At 36.2% G+C, this 6,937-nt stretch overlaps 1 long non-coding RNA gene across 1 annotated transcript; it reads right to left on the bottom strand.

Moving 5' to 3' along the window:
* Positions 1-5,259: 5,259 nt before the first annotated feature.
* LOC131247182 (uncharacterized) lies at positions 5,260-6,762 on the bottom strand. The gene is made up of 3 exons (XR_009171559.1): positions 6,254-6,762; positions 6,097-6,177; positions 5,260-5,459 (listed from the first exon to the last, which is right to left on the bottom strand). It is a non-coding gene; the product is annotated as an uncharacterized LOC131247182 (long non-coding RNA).
* Positions 6,763-6,937: the final 175 nt, after the last annotated feature.

The following is a 6,937-nucleotide window of genomic DNA, read 5'->3' as shown; positions in this document are numbered from 1 at the left end:
TAAAAAATTTAAAGTTGATAGTGGAATATGGGGCTCCTATCCATTGCTATATATAAACTGTCAAACATATAATACACTGCAATTCCGTATATGGATATGTTGTCCTTATTAGCTATCAAATTATATATATAGTCCCATTTATTTATTTATTTTTTCTAATTTTATATATAAATTGATTTAATATCTATAGCTAAGTTATTAACTTCTGCTCGATTTTATGACTTAGTTGTGGCCAGGGTCGTTCGAACGAGTCCTCATATGGCGAGTGCGTTTGTAATAATAATAATAAAAGTTATCAGGCTTAAATTTCTTATGCTAGGCATGACATTGCCTAGTTGTGTTCAATGTTGCACCACAACTACTATAGTTGTGCCTTCCCTACCACATGTATGGTATTTACTACAAATCCAAACCACATAGAAGGTGGACCATTATAGATGGATTAACCCAAAAATTACATTGGGTGGTGATAATGAAAGTACAAGTTAGCAATGGACATTTTCATAATGGGACATGATTTCCTGCAAAAGAAGATGGTAAGTGGGGCCATCGTGATTTTTTCACGGAAATCATCGACCCCATCCATCTGTTTCGTAATATCATTTTAGGAGATGCAACAAAAAATGAAGATTCAAAATTTAAGTGGGTCAGATGAGATGAAATAGTGGGGATTTAATTATTGCTATTGAAACGTTCGCATGGCCACAAATTATTATTATTATTTTTTTTATAAGACTAAGTTTTTTGTGTTTCACTTCATCGTACTGAGAATAATATTATAAGAAGATTGGATGGCAGACAAACATTAAGGTAGAGCCTAGCTGGAAAAGTTTCAATGTTAGTCATTTTACTCCCAATTTCCTCTTAGTGTGGCTCACTTAAGATTTGGATTTGCTTCATTTTTTGTGATCGTTTTTTGTTGGATAACTTAAATTGAGCTCTATAAATGAGTGGACCCAGTGTATTTTTGACAAACGTCATCTCAGCTCAGGAACATTGTAGGGTCCACCGTGATTTACATATTTTATCCATTGTGCCTATACAATTTATCATATAATATTAGGAATTAGCCCAAAAATGAATCATATACAAAACTCAATTGGGCCACATCACAGGAAACGATGTGAATTGAAAGTCTGCTGTTGATAAATTATTGGGGGCCACAAAAGATTTGGATCAAGCTGTTATTTATGTTTTACCTTCATGGATGTCCGTGTAATCTTGTGAAATGGTAAGACCACAAATAAACATCACTGTGGGGCCTAGGAAATTACTATTACCATGATTTCCTGTGGTGTGGTCCACTTAAGCTTTAGATATGCTTCAATTTTGGGCTCAACCTCTAAAATGAGTTGTAAAAACATATGACAGCGTCGATAAACCACATACATTCATGACAGGCCCACCATAGTTTACTTAGTACTTGAAAAGCCTACTTAGTAACTCAGTATCTAATCCGATTTGGCCCGGACTCCCTCCCGAATGCACCTACTGGACAGTGTTCAGTGGGCCCTTCCATGGTTTCTATTTTTATCCATGCCCTCCGTCCATTTTTCAAGATTATTTTATGTCATGAGCCCAGAAATGAGGGAGATCAAAGTATTTGGTGGACCACATCACAAAAAAACAGTGGTGATTGAACACCCACCATTAAAAACCTCCCAGGATCCACAGTAATGTTTATTTACCATTCAACCCCTTGATTAGGTAACAGAGATCTGGATGAAGGGAAAACATAGATATATGCTCGATCCAAAACTATTGTACCCTCAACAAATTTTTCAATGGTGGGTGCTCAATGACCACAGTTTCCTATAGTGTGGTCCACTTGAGATTTTTATTTATCTAGTTTTTGGGCTTATACCCTAAAATGAGCTGGAAAATTTATGGACAGCGTGGATTAAACATGTACATCATGTTAGGGCCATAGAGCAGCATCCACTAGCCAGTGACAATCTCGGTCCAAAAACATGTAGGGATGGTTTAATTGAATGAGAGAAAGCGAGGACAATTTTTGTCATTTTGAAAATACATTTTTTAAAATCGTATATAATTCTAACAGTGTATGACGGCCTGTAAACCTTAAGCATTTTACTTAAAATATTTTGAAAGCATGCCTTTATTCAAAGATAACCTAAAAATGTACAAATTCCTTTCATAATTTATCCAACAAAATAATATTTATATTTAAAACATTAAATACAAATATATGAAATATAAATTTTTACATTATTAATTTATATTAGCATGGATTTGAGGTAGATGACACGATCCTAGCTATCTAATAAATGAAGTATATACAAATTTCAGGTGGACCACACCACAGGAAAAGCAGTCGTTGAATACCTATCATTAAAAACTTCCTAAGGTCCAAAAAATCAAATATCTGCTTGATATAAAACTTGTGACCCACAAAAGGTTTTTAATAGCCAATAACCTCTGTTTCCTGTGGTGTGGTTCACCTGAAATTTTACCCACTTCAATTTTGGAAATATGCCCTGTAATAAGCTGGCAAAAGAGATGAATGGCGTGGACATACATCAAGGTGGGCCCTATGGTCAGGGTTGCACCCACTTCACTGATTCTGGTCGCAGCCAAGTTGCACTCACATGTCTGGGCATCATTGCTGTACACGTGGCATTTGAGGACTAGATCTAAACCGTTGACGTCAAATAGTATATGGGCTGCAGTCCAAGAGTCGCTGTTTGGACAATCCTAGCCCTTTAAGTGTTATCCTGTTAAAAGATGAAAGTTTTTATTTTATACACACACAAGCACACCAATGCACACTCACACGCTCACATAGCAGCGGCAGGATTTCACCGCAACGAATACTCCAACCCATGACCTCGCGTTAAAACTCGTGTTGAAACTCTTGTTAGCCGTTGCTCATGTTTAGCAAGACAAGGTCATCTAGGATGGTTATTGTCATAGACGTTCCAGATTAGTTGGGGGAAAACTGCAGGGTTAGGATCATTATAGACACATGCCACATGTAAAGGATCCGGGGCCACGAAGTTCCGGTGCTTCTCTTACTAAGTGGTAAGGAGACTCCCGCATGGGATAGATTGAAGAACGAAGAGATTCGGCACAGGTTGGCCATCACGGGTGTTCCTCTCTCCATGATTAAGAAGGTCAACTCTTCATATGCGCCACATTGTATTAGTCAACGTACAGGTATGGTCCACCTGATGAGTGGCCCAGATTTGCATACTTGTATCATGTTGGCACATGAAGCGACCCTGCTGTCTTATGGAGCTTGCAGACAGTTTTTTTAGCGCATAGACATAGCCCACCTGATGAGTGGCCTAGATTTGGGTACCTGTGTTATGTTGGCACATAAAGCATCCCACACGGCTCTGATTCTGGCTGATATTTGGGCCCTAGCCCTAAAATGACCAGGCAATGAATTATACACATACATCAATGTGGGCCCCATGAGTTGGGCCTTGCTCATGTGGGGCCCTCATTGATGCATGTGGATAATCCATGCTGCCCATCTTTTTTACCGTGTCATTTTAGGGCTAGGGCCCAAATATCAGCCTGAATAAGAGCTTGTGTGAGCTACATAATAGAAAATAATGGTGACGATGACACCTATTGTTAAAACTTTTCAGGCTCACTGTGATGTTTGTTAGACGTGGACACTCATTACAACAATAGGGAGCTTTAGCGGCGCTCGAAAGCGTCGCTAAAACCCACTTAAAGCGCCGGTAATTGTAATAGTAGCGCTAACCACGCGCCGATAAATGGATATGTCGGGAAAAGTATTAGCGGCGCTAGGTGAGTTTTAGCGGTGCTTGTTTGAGCGCCAATAATTGTATTTTTTTCCCGATGCGAATAAGCGCCGATAAAAGTTGCTCCGAGCGCTGGTATAAGTGGTTTCTGAACACTTTTTCTCATGAAAAAGCGCAGTAAAATTTCTACACAAGCGCCACTAAAGATTTTGTATAGATTTGATAAGCCCGCATGCCAGTAATTTCTTTTATTATATATAATTCAATCGAATCCTGTATTTTTAAAATATTTGAAATATAAAAATGATGCCATACAAATAAAACTGAATATTAAACAAAATTGATATTACTAGGCAATAAAAAAAATATAATATTTATTACAATACACATCTTCAATTTAATGAGTTGGCTAAAAAAAATTAATGTTAATTGATAACTAATACAACGGATTTCCTTCACTTGAGGGTTATCTGGGGGGCTTATGCCATATAAATATCCTGCAATTTGAGTCCGAAGATTTGCTATGTAAATAAACTTCTTCAAAATGTTCTTAGGCATGATGTATGTGCAGCCTGTCTCCTGTAACCAGGAATTACTCACATAAGTTCACTTTCCAGAACCTTGAAAGTTAAAAAGTGCATACAATGGAAAATAGCCATAATTATTTACCTTAATGTCCTCAGTGTTTACATAAATATGATTTGACTCTAAGATATAAATTCGTCGCTGAGATTGCTTACACACGCCAATCAGTTTTAGAACCAAATGCTGCTTGCTTATAGGGGCTTGTTGTGGTGACAATGAGTTCATTGCCATAGACAATTGTTGTCCTTGTTGTGACTACTATAAGTTAGCTTGCTTCTTTCGCCTGCACATGAAGATTTTTGCTTAAAAATTAAGAAGCTTCTCATCTTGATAGACTTTTATTAAACACATCATCTGCTTCACAATCTCCGTAATCTGTTACCTCTGTTGTGAAGGTGGAGTTATCTCAACCCCCAATATTATATCACAAATTTCAGACTGTGTCAGTGCCGAGGTGTTTATATTATTCTTCTTGGCATAATCTGAGAGTATAAGATCTCTCAGAGCAACCTCAACCTGCATTGAAGGAGATATTATCAACTCTCATATATGAAAATTAAGGTAGCAATCACTAATTCTATTTCACAATGCATCATGGTATATGATTTCACACCATGTAACAGCTATTGGGTCTATCAACACATGATAGACAATCGTATATTGCCCCGTTGGGGTTAATTCGAATAGGGAGCTACAAGATTTGAAACGAGTATATTTTCCTAAGTATGCATGTACACATTAGGGTATATGAGTATTCATGAATGTATGCATCTAGTAGTCTGCGTGCATTCAATAGCATCTTTTTTTAATGTTCCAACCCTGTAAGGGGTGTGATCAATTTAATAGATAAGAAATACCTAGATGCGGGCCATTCCTGGTAATTTTCAAACAACAACAACAACAACAACAACAACAACAACAATAATATAATGATAAGGTGGTGACTCTGATAATTTTAAGAGTATTTGATTTCTACTCAAACAATAAGACTTACGTTCAAGGCATAGTAAAGAATATGTGAAGTGGTACTTTCAGTGCCCCAGCCACATGCGTATGTCTTGAACAAGCATATATGAATGGGTCAGCAGATGAATTCCAGACTTAAATTGCGCATAAAAGAGAAATATTGACAATCTCCTGGTCCAAGAAAAAAATTATATAAGATATAAATCCACATTGAAAATGCTTCAGATTTAAAGAAGCGATTTCCTCACATTTGAAGCACTTGAATTGAGAAGCAAAACATTAGAATTAACAATTTGCTTGGTAGCATGAGACAACAATACTTGTACTATTACAATGATTGCAGCCACAATTTGTTTCCAAGCAAATGGGATTAGTTTCCACTTTTTTTTATTTTTTAATTTTTTTTTAAAGTTCTTGTTTAGCAAGCCATACTAACTGCAAATTCAGCTTACTAAAGTCCATACAAAAAAGGAAGACTTAATTAACTAAATTTCTAAAAGTTTTAGAGGAAATGGATGGAGGTCATTAGTAGTAAAACAGTGGAAATTAGTAACAATTCCTTGATTTTGGGGAAATATAGCCATCAATCCAACAAAAAAAAAAAGCAAAGAAGTAAACATGTTTTTAGATTTCAGAAAATGAATAGTCATGTTGGATGCGGATATACTGTAATCAGAATGCTCTCCAACCAAAAAAGTAAGAGCCACTAATAGCTTAACAACCAAAAAGTAAAAACACGTACTATTAAAAGAAACTAAAAATCCATCAAAAGAAAGCAAAAAAGTAAACATTTTTTGAGATTTCACACCTTTGCTGCATGGGAAAATCCAGATTGATGAGCTGAATTTCTTGCTATCTCACAGGGATCACAAGCAGTGAGCTTCCATACCTGAAAAAGTATCACTCTTTAAGTGACCTGACCTTGGATGTTTGGACAAAATAGCAGGAATTGAAATCAAATAAACCTGTGCGGCAAAACTATATTCCAGAAACAAGGAGTTGTTGCTCAATGGAGACATCGCCAATCCAATTTGAGAAATAAATGTAATGGATAAGCATTAATCACTTTCACAGAAAATGGGAATGGTGATTCAAATAACAAAACTATAAAACAGAGCTTATTAACATTTGTAGGATAATCACCTGTGCAAGCATATAACAAAATTATAAGGTACTTGATAACAAAAATAAAAATATATATATAAGGATGCATTGTCAGCAATTATGTGTCAGGGGATCTTTTCAAAAGTTCTACTTATCAAGACAGTGCAAACAGAGAATGACAAAAACACAATGTCTAATCAATGCTTCTATTACTTACACTTCCTTTCCCTCCAAAGCCTTTTCTGATTTTGACTTTTAAAAGGCTTCTAGCTATTCTAAATTCTCAAATTACAAGATTATCAAAAAAAAACAGTCAAGGGAAATTACCAAAGAAAAAGAAAATAAAAAAGGAAAAAAGAAAAGATGAGAAAAGTTGTACAAATGGAGGTAAACAGGCATCTCGTAGGGAGGTAAAGAGAAGAACGTGAACTATACAATGTTTGACTAGACTAAACAACATTTGTTTTGACAAGCAACCATACAGGCAGATTAATCTTCCTACAATCCAAGAGGTTCATCAAATGTGACTCATCTTGAATGAGCAT

Source organism: Magnolia sinica, chromosome 5 (genome assembly GCF_029962835.1).
Source record: "Magnolia sinica isolate HGM2019 chromosome 5, MsV1, whole genome shotgun sequence".
Lineage (NCBI taxonomy): Eukaryota > Viridiplantae > Streptophyta > Magnoliopsida > Magnoliales > Magnoliaceae > Magnolia > Magnolia sinica.
This window is presented reverse-complemented; position numbering and strand designations above follow the sequence as displayed.